Source organism: Apium graveolens, chromosome 4 (assembly GCF_009905375.1).
Source record: "Apium graveolens cultivar Ventura chromosome 4, ASM990537v1, whole genome shotgun sequence".
NCBI lineage: Eukaryota > Viridiplantae > Streptophyta > Magnoliopsida > Apiales > Apiaceae > Apium > Apium graveolens.
In genome coordinates, this window is record NC_133650.1 from 126,834,047 (window position 1) to 126,849,714 (window position 15,668).

Genomic DNA, 15,668 nt, shown 5'->3' on the forward strand with positions numbered 1-15,668 from the left:
ATAAAATTCCGGATTTAACAAAGCCCGGATAAAAGTCCCGATTTTAAAAAATCGGATAAAAGCCCGGTTCAGCTCAGATTAAAATTTGGGTATTTTGAAAAACCCGATTAAAAAACCGATTTTTTATATAAAATTTAAAAATATACAATATTTTTTATATTTTTAAAAAAATATATTATAATATTAGAAACAATTAAGTTATATATGATTATTTATCGATTTATTTCGTTAAACTTTTCTGTTTTTTCATCAAATTAAAAGGTATAAAAGATAATTACTAAATTAGTTGTAATTGTAACCAAATTTTATTATTGTAAAATGCAAATAATGTCATGTTTAAATTTATAAATTTAGATTATATAGTCTGTGACTATACAAAATGTATTAATTAGGCAGTCTAGGGCATCAAAAATGCATACAGAGGAATAACAACTAACAAACTTGTGTTTGACACTAATAACTAGCTGACTATACCAGATTTTGGATAATACAAATTGTTGTATGTAATAACTTGAATTTTTGAGACCTTGTAAACGTTTGATGAATAATAACTCTGGAAATCGGAGAAAACTTTTTAGCACACACTATGTTGTGCATGGGAAAATGAGTTTTCGAGTCGATAACAGGATTATACGTACCAAATAAGTGTATGTAAATGCGATTAGTTTTCGAAGAAAAGGAACTTTGAAAAACGACCGTATCTACGAACCATCAAGTAATACGAGAATCATGATAAAATTAAAAATCTAAAATCCTACAAATTCAAACCCAAGTACGAGGTTTCAAAACGTAAAGGACGTATAAGGAAGGATTTACCCCGCGAACCGTTTACGAAAGTTTATTACGAAAACGAATAAGCGACCGAGAGAACGCGTAAGCGAATAAATATACGTATCAAGTCAAGCTAATCATACAAGCTAACTAAGGTAAGAAAGTAACCATGGTTAATAACCAAATAGTAGCTAACCTAACAAGAATAGTAACCAAGCTAGTGCATAGTAAGCTAGCTAAGTGAATAGTGGCATGAATAGTGGTGAGAGTACTTAGCTAGCAACTAGCCTTGATTATGAGCTAACCTAGGAAGATTTTACAAGATTTGACAATCCTAGGAGATATATACAAGGAATACATATCGTTATTTCACAAGAAGGATCCAAGAAGCCAAGCAAAACTCTCTCTTCTCCCTTGAATACTTCCATTCGGCAATTCACTATTCTAAGAAGAAATCAAAATTAAAAACTCCACTTCATGCCATGGCAAAATTCTACAATTAATTCCTAAGCTTCCTACATACTAAACTAAGGTAAGATAAATTTTTGAGAGCATTTCATTAAGGTTTGAATGGTGAAATAATTCTATGAAAGTGATGATGAATAGTGTAGAATAGTAACTTTTCTTGATTTTCATGGCATGGTTTAGGATCCTTAAGTACAACCAAGTCCTCCCAAGGTTCAACCATCAAGAAGAACATAGTTAAAGATTTTAAGAAAGGTATAAATCCTTGACCAAAATTTGTTTAAGGTTTAAGTTTCAAGAAACTTTAAGATCTTAGTTGTAAACCTAGTTTTGGTAAGTGTTTTGTGATTTTCTTGATGTTTAGTCAGTTAGCTATTAAGGTTGTTGTTATTGCCTCAAGTGTTAGTGTTTGTTAGTCCCTTAACAATATAGCAAGAATTACAGAAGGGGGGGTTGAATGGAATTCTTGAACCTTTTTCTTAAAATAAAAATGTTCAAACTCGAATATAAATATAAGTGTATTGATTAGCACAATGCGGAATAAAACTTAAGTGAATCAAAACGCAAGTAATTAAAAATAAGAGTTTTTAAAAACTTTATGGTGGATTTAAATAATTCCACCAGAGATATATATTATATCGAGAGAATTCTGTGTGCAAGAATACTCACAGCTGCTTACAAATATGAACTACTGAGAATACAGAGAAATGCTAATAATTCTGCTTACAAATGTTTCTCACTTTTTGTATCTCTGATCTTGGTTTCTATTTGCTACTTCTTGGTTCATATATTACCAAGATTACAAAGTCAAAAGACAGGATCATTGTAAAAACTATCGGGTCTAATGCTTTGTTACTTTGTTCTCTATTACCCAGTTAATAGGCTTCCTCATTCCATTTGCATACACTTCGACGCATGTGACCAGTTGTCACTGTCAACTGATATTTAAATTCTTTATCCGTTGAGTACACGATCATCCGTCGACTTTATGATCATCCGTTGATGGCTTCATTGATCATCCGTCGACTGCTATATTAAACATCCGTTGATAGCTATTTGATCATCCGTCGATGGCTTTGTTAATCATCCGTCGGTAGCTATTTTGGCACTTGACTTTAATTCATTTATGCAGAATTACAAGACATCATCTATGTACAATTAATCAACCTATCCTGCATATCTAGTTAAAGTCAACATGACTTATATGCTACTACAGAATCTATACAAAGGTGTATGCAGAAATGTGTTACAGACTCATTATTACGTAAGCTACTCACTTGATGGATAATTAGTCATCATCCGTCAGGACTATAATGATTTATCCGTCGGGACTATAATCATTATCCGTCGAGTGCTACATTATTTCACTAAGTAAAATCTACTTAGGTGTTTTGTTTGTGTAATCATCAAGTACACAACATATGCACAACAATCTCCCCCAATTTATGTCTACTGGAATTGTAGCCATAAACTAAGAGATACTTGATGATAACAAAACACCCTAAACATACAGCTTTAAAGAAAAGTAGATAATACTGAAAAGTGCTTCAATTAATCAAAATGTACAAAGTTTAGCTCACAGTCATTTTTAAGATGCTCCTCTAGCCTGAGCAGATTTTTCTAGTTTCTTGAAGGTCTGGATCTTCTTCCAAGCTTTCTGTTGTTTTCATCAATCTGATTTTGGAGCTGCCTGTGGAACTCTAGTTCATCAGATTCTGAAAGATTTAGCTTTTCTTGCATTTCTAAGAGAGTCTCATTACGGGAGATGCTCAATTGGTCTTCTAATCTGAAGAATCTTCTCACCCCTTTGTCATCTATGAACTCCATCATTCAGTAGGGCCTTAGACGCACTCTTCTCCCTGTGTATGGGATGATAAGAGTCGTTGGGAGTGCATCTTTAGCTCTAACACTCCTTAGTTCTTCAATCTTCTTCAATACTAGTCTTCTTGCAGTGATATTGAACCCAAAGTTCTTCTTGAAGGATGAATAAACTTTAATCAGTACAGCTTGGCCCTCTTGAAGAATCCTGTGAAGTGGCCACTGAATCGCCTTTCCTTCTTTGTACTTGAACACTAACCTTTCAGGTAGGTTCCTGTATGCATCAATACTTCTTACCTCATCTAGTTCATCCAAATAGAGGTTTAGATCAGAAAATTCTTTGATGTCACACAAGTACAAGTAGTCTCCCTTATTGACTTTGGGCTGAGCTTTAACTACAGACTTGGATTTTAGAGGTGACAGCTTCACTTTCTTGACTGCTCTTGACTTTGTCCTTTTTGGCTTGCTAAGGATTAGTAGATTGAAGTCTGGAATTGGTATGTTCTCCCATTATATTGGCTCATCCTTGGGCACAATAGGTTCACCATGAATATTCCTGTAGGGATCCACCACCTTTATGTCTTCAAATACCACAGAGGGCTTTGATGCTAGAGTTGTAGCTGGTGTGGATTCCTTAGGAAATTGATCTTCCAATTCCTTGTCAACAATATCCAGTTTCCTTTTAGTTCTTTTAGCCAATTGCTTCTTTCTTAGAGATTTCTTCTGTTCTTCAACTTGCTTCCTTGATTCAGTTGCTTCAGATGGTTGAGAGGGAATTTGTTGTGATGAATTTACAGCATGTAGCTTGGCCAAGATAGTAATCTGCTCTCTCTTTTGTTTAGCCTTTTTAGCATCTAGAGCAGCCTGCTTCTTCTCCTGCTTCAATCTAGCTTTTTCTTCTCTCTTTGCTTGAACAAATTGAGGGTGTCCAACCACCACACAAATTTCTTTCCCATTTTTGAAAATCTTAGCAATCCTCCTTTAGAAACTGAATCAGCTGGATCTTTATAGAAGACAATTGATCTTGACAGAAGCTTCTTCTCATCAGGATTGGGTGTCTCATATACAATGTCCAAGGGGTTCTTCAAGGATGATTTTGAGTAGTTTGCCCTTGGTTTAAGAATCATTTCAGCCTTTGGAGACTTGATGCAAGAAGATTGTCATCTTTCCAGATAGTTCATGCTCATCTCATTCACACTAATTTGCTTGACTTGAGAGTGATGGATGGCTGACTTAACTGGCTCCTTGACAAGTTCAAACTTTTTCTGTATCTCCTCATTAATCTTCTTCCAGTTGACCAAACTCAACTATTCTTTCTCGGCAACTTTCAAGTTAGCTGCTGTTGCTTGAATCAGATCTATACCAATGGCAACTGGTGGCTTTGAGACAGTAATTGAAGGCACAATTACTTTACTGATTTGTATCTGAAGTTTCTCCCCCTCACTTGGTCCTTTCTCCCCTTTTTTGTTATCATCAAGTTGAGGAGTCAAGCCTTGTGCTTTAACCAGTTGCATTAGAAGACTGGTCTGAGACTGTTGATTTTGAAGAATGGTGGCCACAGAGTTTTCAATAACTTGAACTCTGTCCTCTAATTTGGCCAGCTTCTTTTCAGCATCTGATTCTCTTCTCAGTCTCAGGAGCAGATCCTGCATGGTACCATAAGGCATTATTGAATCCAGCTTCTCAGAATTGTAGGTCTTCAAGTCAGCTATATCCTTTTTGAGTTCATCCACACTCAGATTCTGTCTTAATTGCTGTAGCTTCATGAGATTTAGAGAATCTAAGTGGGCTTGAAGAATAGCCTTGGTACCAGCATTTGAGGTGTTCTGAATGGCCTTTTGAATAAACATGATTTGTTTGACTAAGGATATATTGAATTGTCCTGGTGTTGACTCATTTGTCAATGCCCATTCAGGTAGATCTGGAATGGAACTAGGGCCTTCATCTCCCCCTAAGTTCATGCTTCCATCAAATGAAACAGAGTCATCATCATTAGAATTTACTCCAAATTCTTCAGATGGCTCACCAGCTGTAGAAGGCATTAAATTGGCAGCAGCTTTATCCCTTTGTAGAGATTCTGAAGTATGTACTAGATTTAAAGTCTTCTCTGCCTCCTCATTGCCCTGAGCAGCCAACAGTTGATAGGCTGACACAGGATGAGTAAAAGTGTCAGCATCCAAGAAAATGTTATCAATTACAGCTTTATAATGTTGCTAAAATTGTCTTTCCTTTTTTGCATCATCCACAATCATTGACTCATGAGCAATGGCTGGATCCACCCTTATATCCTCTGTACCTGCTTTTCTCTCATTTCTCTCTTTTGTTGTATCATGGTCTCTGTTAGGGCGAAAACATGCACTAATATTCACGCAAGTATACGCGTTCGCAAGTAATATAGAATACTTTCTAGTTCGTTCCCTCAGAGACTCAGACTAAGTTATTGTCTAATTAAACTCACTCACCAATGTATGATTACTCCTCAATGTTAAGATAACACTTAAAATTGTTGATTAAATATTAATTATAATTAACTACTTAATTAACCACTTAACTAACACTTCAATTTATCAATAATAAAACACTCATGAGATCACAACTTCATTATTACTTCCTTCTATAGCCATTGTTATTACCTTTAGCATGTGACAGTGATGATATTAATCGAATAATACGGAACTGATAAAAGCCAACTTTCATTGTACTAATACCATTCTACCAAACATCCACAATTATGATAGAAGTTGAATAGTCATCAATTATGTTGAGTTCCTATATGTCTACAGAAATTGACAACACAACGATTTAAGCACAAGTTATTCCTTTTGATTACATAGGGCAAATAAAACTGTTAGAGTTACCCACTAATCATGCACAACGTACATGAACCTATGCTAGCATGGCAAGTTCTAAATCTCAAGATCCACCGTCGCTTCACAAGAGATTAACACCCTATCTTATATGTTCGCGACGCACATAAGACGAATACGCACAACCAATACTAAATATCATGCAATCATCACACACTAAAGTATTAAACAATTAACTAAAGAATTCCATAATAAATCCGTTGCAACCCCATGATCACGATTAGCCCATAATAGAACTTATCGCCATCATGGGTTCATATAAAATCATGATAAACAACACAAGAAAATAATAACTAAACTAATTATATTAAAACAGAGTACGTCACAAGAGTAAATAAGTCAAAGCAAGAAAACTAGCATCCAACGCTACAACGAAACAAGAATCACAAGAATATATGCTTCCTCTTCGTTGCGGTGTGCTAAATCGGTCTTCTTCCTTATCTCCTTCGCTTCTTGCGCAAAACACAATCTAAAACATAATCTCCTTTTTTCTTTTTTCTGTGAAAACGTCTCAAATCTACTTATATAATAGTCCCATAAAACTCAGATTACATAGAAGTTGGAAGCCAAACAGAAGTAGAAGTCTAAAATAATTTATCCTTTTCCCCGACCCTGCGCGGCCGCTCAGCATTTCTGCGCGGGCGCGCAAGGCTGCTGCGCGACCGCTCAGCATTGCTGCGCGGGGGCGCAGGACCCTACTGGAAAAAATCCAGGTTTGCTCCGTTTCTTCGCCGTAATCAGCCCGTTCTTTTCCTCTCGCAATGGTGAACACATGCCAAGGCTTATTCTTGATGATTCCTCCTCCGAAATGCAACTAATACCCTGAAATGCATAAACACTAGAAAAACGCATCAAATACACAAAATACTTGATTTCAAGACACCAATTTAAGCCATTTTAAGACGTTCTAAGTGGTATAAAATGCCACTTATCACACCCCCAAACTTAAATCGATGCTTGTCCTCAAGCGTCACAGACTCAAAATAAATAAAAATATGCATGAATGCAATCTATATGAAAATGCAACGATCCCCCTTACTACAGTTAACCAACCAAATTGTCACATCTCAACGAATGCAGTTAGACAACTAAAGATCAATAAACTCATGCAAACGGACATACATCCAGAAACGTGGTGTGTGCAAATGCTTAACAGATATGCTTCGGAACTAGACCAATTACTATGACTAGACTATCTTCAAGGCAATCCTACGATTATACAAAAAATAAAAATTCTAGGCACAAAGTGATATACAACACTACAAGAACTCTGGAGCTTACTACGGAATTGTGCTTTTTATTTACAACTCAAATGCTTATTTGACCGTACAATGAGTGAGGTCCACAAAAGACTTATACAATGGTATCCATGTAACGAGCGTTAGGTTAGCGGATCCCAGACTCTAAAAGCCTTAGGTCACTAGGCACAAAGTCCCCTAAGAACTTAATAACTCGAATACCAAAGAGCCCACTCTTGATCAATTATGCATAAATTTTTTTTTTTCTTTTCTGAGCAAGTGCGTTTCGCTCCATCTTGCTCAACCCTAGACTACTCGCATAACATGCGAGCCGGCTACTAGCCATTTGACGCCTAGCCACAACTAGCAACAAATTCCATTTATACTCCATTTTTTTTTCTTTTTCATGCCTTTACCACTAAGAACCTATTATCAAATTCTAAGCATAATAAATAGATTATCCTCGAAAATAATCAGATCATAACAACAATCTAGCCCTTAAGCATTCTCTAAGACTTAGTGAAAATACAAGTGCTTCTAGCATGCATATCAACCTACACAACTTAATATCACTTTAATGCTATCACTACACTCGCATCAATATCACAATTCAGTCGATAAATCATTGCAAAAGGGATCATGGTATATGCATGAGCTATATGATATGACAAACAAATAAAGATATATAAAAAAACTATATGGCAAAAATTATGCAACTATATGAACTAACTATCATGAATATGCAGCTATATGACACACACAAAATATTCCTTAACTACCACCCCCAAACTTAAAATCTTCACTGTCCCCAGTGAAGGTAGTAGAAAGGAACACAGGGTATACCTACTCGGAGTCATCATCATCATCACCCTCAGTGGGTGGAGTATCAGGCGGCGGGTATGCAGAGTCCTCACCAAAAACTGGCCACTGGATATCAGCTCCAAGGCCTCGAAAAGCAGTCCCTAATGCAAGAGTGAGCTTCTGAGCAAACCTGCTCTGCGTCTCATACATGGCATCCATCCGCCGTGAAAGCCTCCTATACTGGGCATCACCCATCCCAGCACCCTCCTGAGCTCTCGAAGAACCAGCCTCACCACGCCCTGGCCTAGCCATAGTAGCACCTCGTGCTGGACGCCCTCCTGGAAGATGATAACCCAGCCCATGTTCCTCAGGCTCACCACCGGTCCACTCCTGCATCCCATTTAGAGTGCCAGAATCTATCGGAGCTGCTGGCAACTGCAACTGCTCATGAGCCGACCAGTTCACTCCTACTGCTCGGCATAGCTTCGTAACCGTGGATGCATAAGGGATGTTCATATGCTTTGCTCCCCTCAAAAACTTCAGAATTCCTTGGTAGATAAACTCACCAAGGTCCACATAGTATTCCTCATTCAGAATTCCCCACAACAACTGTGCTCTCTCAACTGTGACCTCGTGTGCATGTGAAGAAGGCAAAATATTAGCACATATAAATGCATTCCATGCACGGGCATACCTGTTCATGGCGATCGCCGGAAAGTGACGATACTCATTATTGGCTGGACTGCAGTTCCAAACTGTGCCCGGTCGACAGAGAGTCGTATAAATCAAATCCAAGTCAAAATCCTCAGCAGTCTTTTCATTCCAGTTCTCCTCCTCGGGCTTCCTCTCTCGCTGTCCAATCACATGGCGAATCGCCGCAGGATGATAATCAACCGTCAGCCCACGAACTACAGAAAACCCATTCTTTTCAGCCTTCGCGTTCGCGTAGAACTCGCGAACAACACTCATCGGTACTGCTTCGGGTGACTCACAAAAAGCTATCCACCCCTTCTCTGCAATCATGGGCAACAACTCACCATCCCTCCTTGATGGTAAAAACCCCCTCTCCTTCAGAATTGGCTTCCCCAACAGCCTAGTGTACTCCTCCTCCGCAGCTCTGTCAGTTAACCGAGGCCTTGCAGCAGTACCCCTTGATGAATCAGCAATAGGAACTGTGCTTCTGCTGTCAATAGTGCGTGCTCTCTTGGGTGCCATTGATTTGTGAATAAAAGTGTGTAAGAACTGATTTTTGATGTTTATGAGAGGGTTTAAGTGTAGGAAGTTTGTGGGAGATATGTAGGATAGGTGTATGTATATATAGGGTGTGGAGTAGGTTAAATTAGATTAGGAGTGGGGTTGAGGGATAAAATCATGGGGTAATGGGAAAAGAATTCGTGGGTTTATGTTATGTGATGGGTTTTTTGTGTTTTTGTTTTTTTTTTTTTTCTGAACTGCAAAAAATTTTCTGGAACTCGACCCCTGCGCGGCCGCTCAGCATTTCTGCGCGGGCGCGCAGCAAGCTGCGCGGCCGCTCAGCATAGCTGCGCGGGCGCGCATAGGGTCTCTGGAATTTTTTTTTTTCAGCCCCTATTTTCTGATTTTTTTGTGTTTTTGGATAGGTTATTAACTTCTAAGGGTTCCTGTAACAACAATTCATGGGTTGCCTCCCACGCAGCGCTTTCTTTTTCGTCATTAGCTTGACGTTCCGTACCTTTCTCAAGTAGTCAACAAAATGGCACTAACCACCTCTCGGTTTGCCATGTCCCCATAGTAGTGCTTCAACCGCTGACCGTTAACCTTGAATGCTTGGTCCGAATCATTCTAAAAAATTTCCACCGCTCCATGTGGAAACACAGTTTTGACAATAAAAGGTCCAGACCACCTTGATTTCAACTTCCCAGGAAAAAGTCGGAGCCGAGAGTTGAATAACAGAACTTGTTGCCCTGGCACAAATAACTTAGGATGTAGCTTCCTATCGTGCCACCTCTTCACCTTTTTCTTATACATTTTGTTATTCTCGTACGCTTGAAGTCGAAATTCATCAAGTTCATTAAGCTGAAGCATTCTTTTCTTACCAGCTGCATCTAAATCCAGGTTCAATTTCTTCAATGCCCAGTAGGCCTTATGCTCAAGCTCCGCCGGTAGATGACATCCCTTACCGTACACCAACTGAAACGGTGACATCCCAAGTGGAGTTTTGTATGCTGTTCTGTAAGCCCAAACAGCTTCATCGAGCTTTAAAGATCAATCCTTCCTTGACGAACAAACAACCTTCTCTAGAATGCGCTTTATCTCTCTGTTAGACACTTCCGCTTGACCATTTGTTTGCGGATGATAGGCAGTAGCTACTCGATGATTCACATTATAATGCTGCATCATAGAAGTGAACTTACGGTTGCAAAAATGCGATCCTTCATCACTTATGATTACCCGAGGCGTTCCAAACCTTGTGAAAATTTGCTTATGAAGAAAATTTAGCACTGCCTTTGCATCATTTGTCGGTAAAGCTTTAACTTCGACCCATTTTGAGATATAATCGACTGCCAGCAAGATGTACTGATTATTGCAAGACGAGATAAAAGGCCCCATGAAATCGATTCCCCATACATCAAAGACCTCGACTTCAAGCATCACATTTAATGGCATCTCATCCTTCCTTGACAAATTTCCCACTCTTTGGCAACGATCACACCTTAAAACAAACTGATGAGCATCCTTGAACAAAGTAGGCCAGAAAAAATCTGCTTGCAGAATACGAGCTGCCGTCTTCTCACCTCCATAGTGTCCACCATAAACCGTGGAATGGCAGTCTCGTAATATCCCCTCCGTCTCACAGAACGGGATACATCTCCTGATGATCTGATCAGCTCCCTGTCTAAACAAATATGGTTCATCCCACATATACCACTTCACCTCATGCAGAAACTTCTTCTTTTGAGCGGATGTCAAATTAAGCGGCATTATATTGCTGACAAGATAGTTTACAATATCTGCAAACCATGGTTCTTCCTCCTGAATTGCAAACAACTGCTCATCCGGAAAAGATTCATTGATTAACGTCCTATCTTGTGAAGTAGAATCGGGATTTTCCAACCTAGAGAGATGGTCAGCTACTTGATTCTCGGTACCTTTTCTATCTTTGATCTCTAACTCAAATTCCTGAAGTAAAAGCACCCAACGAATGAGTCTCGGCTTCGAATCCTTCTTAGAAACCAGATAGCGAATAGCTGCATGATCAGTGAATACTGTTACTTTCGTACCAAGCAGATAAGATCGAAATTTCTCAAAGCCAAAGACTATAGCCAAAATCTCCTTCTCAGTAGTGGTGTAGTTCAATTGGGCCCCATTTAAAGTCTTACTCGCATAGTAGACCACATGGAAGAGATTTTTCTTGCGCTGTCCCAGAACTGCACCTACCGCATAGTCACTCGCATCACACATCATCTCAAACGGTTCTGTCCAATCTGGTGCTGTAATAACTGGTGCCGTGATCAAAATCTCCTTGAGAGTCTCGAATGCTGCCAAACATTCATCATCAAATTTGAAAGGCACATCTTTCTCAAGTAAATTGCACAACGGCTTAGATATCTTTGAAAAGTCCTTGATGAATCACCGATAAAAACCCGCATGACCGAGAAAACTACGGATTCCTTTCACCGAATTAGGTGGGGGAAGATTTTCAATGACTGCCACCTTGGCCTTGTCCACCTCCAGACCTTTGCTAGAGACCTTATGCCCAAGGATAATGCCTTCACGCACCATAAAATGACATTTCTCCCAATTAAGCACCAAATTATTGTCCACGCATCTTTTGAGTACGGCGCGCAGATTATTCAAATATTCATCATATGAGTGTCCAAAGACGGAGAAGTCATCCATGAACACTTCGACGTTATTTCCAATCATGTCAGAGAATATAGCCATCATACATCTCTGAAAGGTGGCCGGGGCGCCACATAACCCAAACGAAACTCTACGAAAAGCAAATGTGCCAAATGGACAAGTGAAGGTAGTCTTTTCCTGATCCTCTGGTGCAATACAAATCTGATTATACCCGGAATAACCATCCAGAAGACAAAAATACTCATGTACCGCCAATCTGTCAAGCATTTGATCAATGAATGGGAGAGGGAAGTGATCCTTCCTTGTGGCTTTGTTCAATTTTCTATAATCCATGCATACTCTCCATCCTGTAACTGTTCGAGTAGGGATGAGCTCATTCTTTTCATTTGCGACCACAGTGATACCTCCTTTCTTAGGTACACATTGCACGGTGCTCACCCACGAGCTGTCAGAAATAGGATAAATGATGCCTGCATCTAGCCATTTCAGAATTTCTTTCTTCACCACCTCCTTCATGATCGGGTTCAGTCTTCGCTGCTGTTCCACAGTTGGCTTACTACCTTCCTCTAACAGAATTTTATGCATACAATATGAAGGACTTATGCCCTTGATGTCTGCTATGGTCCATCCTATAGCCGATTTGAATTCTCTCAAAATCCTTAAGAGCTTGTCTTCCTCACTACCTGAAAGGTCAGCTGAAATAATAACAAGTAACGTAGATGAATCACCTAAAAAAGCATACCTCAAGTGTTCAGGTAATGGTTTGAGCTCCAAGGTAGGTGCTTCCTCTATTGATGGTTTGAGCTTCCCTTCAGCATTCTTAAGGTCAGAAGTACCAAGAGATTCAAATGGTATGTCGAGCTTTCGCTTCCATGGAGAAGCGTTCAGATATTGTAATTGCTCATTGCTATCTTCATCATCGCTGTCAAAATCCCCCACTAAGGCCTTTTCCAATGCATCAGACATTAGCATGTGATCGAGTTCCGAAGTAACTGCGGAATCAATCACATCCACTTTTAAACACTCCTCATCTTCTGTAGGGAATTTCATTGCCTTGAATACGTTGAAGGTCACATCCTGATCTTGGACCCGCATAGTAAGTTCCCCTTTTTGCACATCTATCAAGGTACGGCCAGTAGCCAAGAAAGGCCTCCCCAAGATTATGGGAATCTTCTTATCTTCCTCAAAATCCAGAATAACAAAATCTGCAGGAAAGAAGAGCTTATCCACCTTGACGAGCACATCCTCAACTATGCCCCTTGGGTAAGTAATGGAACGGTCCGCCAATTGTAGCGACATGTATGTGGGTTTTGGATCAGGCAGATCCAGCTTTTTAAAGATCGACAAGGGCATCAGATTAATGCTTGCTCCCAAATCACAAAGGCACTTGTCAAAAGTTAGATTGCCAATGGTGCAAGGAATGGTGAAGCTTCCTGGATCTTTCAGTTTTAGTGGTAACTTTTGCTGCAGAACAGCGCTGCATTCTTCCGTGAGAGCAACAGTTTCAAGGTCATCCAGTTTCACCTTCCTTGAAAGAATAGTCTTCATAAACTTCGCATAACTAGGCATTTGTTCCAGAGCCTCAGCGAAAGGTATATTGATGTGAAGTTTCTTGAACACCTCCAGAAACTTCCCGAACTGTCTATCCAGCTTTTGTTGCTGCAATCTCTTAGGAAAAGGTGGTGGAGGATAGAGCTGTTTCTCCCCTGTATTAGCCTCAGGCAGAGTGTGTTCAACAGTAGTCTTCTTTGGTTCTGCCACTTTCTCCTTTTGCTTAGATTCTTCATCTCTAACTTCAGCTTCGACTTCTTTTGCCTTTTCAGCATCAGCTACTTTTCCAGACCTTAAGGTAATAGCCTTGACTTGCTCTTTAGCTTCCTTCCTGCCTGGTACTTCCGTGTCACTGGGAAGAGTGCCAGGTTGACGATTGAGCACTGCATTGGCTAATTGACCGATTTGATTTTCCAAGGTCTTGATAGAAACCGCCTGACTCTTGCACAACAGCTTAAGTTCCTCAAAATCAGCACTAGTAGGTGCAGCTGCACTTCCCTGTTGAGGATATGATTGCCTTGTAGCATACTGCTGTGGTTGCTGGAATCCAGGTGGGTTAAACTGTTTACTCACTCCTTGCTGATATGGTGGCTGAATAGCATTCTGATTATTTCCCCAGCTGAAATTTGGATGATTTCTGTTGTTAGGATGATAGGTTGCTGGCACAGGCTGCTGTTGTCGCTGATAATTATTCACATACTGAACAGATTCGTTGACAAGAGAACACTGATCCGTAGCATGAGAACCTGCACAAAGCTCACAAACCATAGCTATTTGATTAACTCCATACGTAGCCAAAGAATCAACCTTCATTGATAGCGCTTGGAGCTGGGCTGCAATAGCGGTGGCTGCATCAACTTCCAGAATACCTGCGACCTTGCCTGACGTCATCCTCTGAGTTGGGTTTTGATGCTCGTTTGCAGCCATTGTCTCTATAAGATTATACGCCTCAGTATAGCTTTTAGCCCATAAGGCTCCTCCAGCTGCTGCATCGAGCATGGGCCGAGATTGGGCCCCCAAACCATTATAAAAACCAGTGATTACCATCCAATCCGGCATTCCATGATGTGGACATTTTCTCAACATTTCCTTGTAGCGTTCCCAAGCCTCGCACATAGATTCTGTAGGTTGCTGCGCAAACTGAGTAAGAGCACTCCTCATAGCAGCAGTCTTTGCCATTGGATAAAATTTCACCAGAAACTTTTGCGCATGATCTTGCCACGTAGTGATGGACCCAGCTGGTTCAGAATGTAACCAGTCTTTAGCCTTATCCCTCAGTGAGAATGGGAAAAGCCTCAACTTGATAGCCTCATCAGTCACGCCATTATACTTAAAAGTGCTGCAGATCTCGACAAAATTCCTTATGTGCATGTTGGGGTCTTCAGTTGCCGCTCCTCCAAAAGAAACAGAATTCTGCACCATCTGAATAGTGCCCGGCTTGATTTCAAAGGTGTTAGCTTGAATAGCCGGATGAAGGATGCTTGACTGAATGTCATCAATTTTAGGCCGAGAAAAATCCATAAGAGCTGGATCAGCTTGAACAATACGATCTCCCATGTTTACTGGTTCTTTCTGCTCAGAACCTGAATCCGAATCCTCAAAATCTAACTTCTCCGGAGTATCAAGAACTTCATCTTTCTCCTCAGCTGTATCTAAGGTCCTCTTGCGAGCACGAGAACGAGTTTGCATAAACGCTTGCTAAAGTACCTGAAACACAACCGAAAAGAGTAATTAACTACTACGTCCTAATCACTGAGTCCTAATGACCAATGATGGTAAGTACATAAACTAAACAAATACGCCGAGTCCCCGGCAGCGGCGCCAAAAACTTGTTAGGGCGAAAACATGCACTAATATTCACGCAAGTATACGCGTTCGCAAGTAATATAGAATACTTTCTAGTTCGTTCCCTCAGAGACTCAGACTAAGTTATTGTCTAATTAAACTCACTCACCAATGTATGATTACTTCTCAATGTTAAGATAACACTTAAAATTGTTGATTAAATATTAATTATAATTAACTACTTAATTAACCACTTAACTAACACTTCAATTTATCAATAATAAAACACTCATGAGATCACAACTTCATTATTACTTCCTTCTATAGCCATTGTTATTACCTTTAGCATGTGACAGTGATGATATTAATCGAATAACACGGAACTGATAAAAGCCAACTTTCATTGTACTAATATCATTCTACCAAACATCCACAATTAAGATAGAAGTTGAATAGTCATCAATTGTGTTGAGTTCCTATATGTCTACAGAAATTGACAACACAACGATTTAAGCACAAGTTATTCCTT

At 39.7% G+C, this 15,668-nt stretch overlaps 1 non-coding gene across 1 annotated transcript; it reads left to right on the forward strand.

The window, feature by feature from the left end:
- Positions 1-14,411: 14,411 nt before the first annotated feature.
- On the forward strand, positions 14,412-14,518 carry LOC141722313 (small nucleolar RNA R71). Its single transcript, XR_012575331.1, has one exon. It is a non-coding gene; the product is annotated as a small nucleolar RNA R71 (small nucleolar RNA).
- The last annotated feature ends 1,150 nt before the right edge of the window (positions 14,519-15,668 follow it).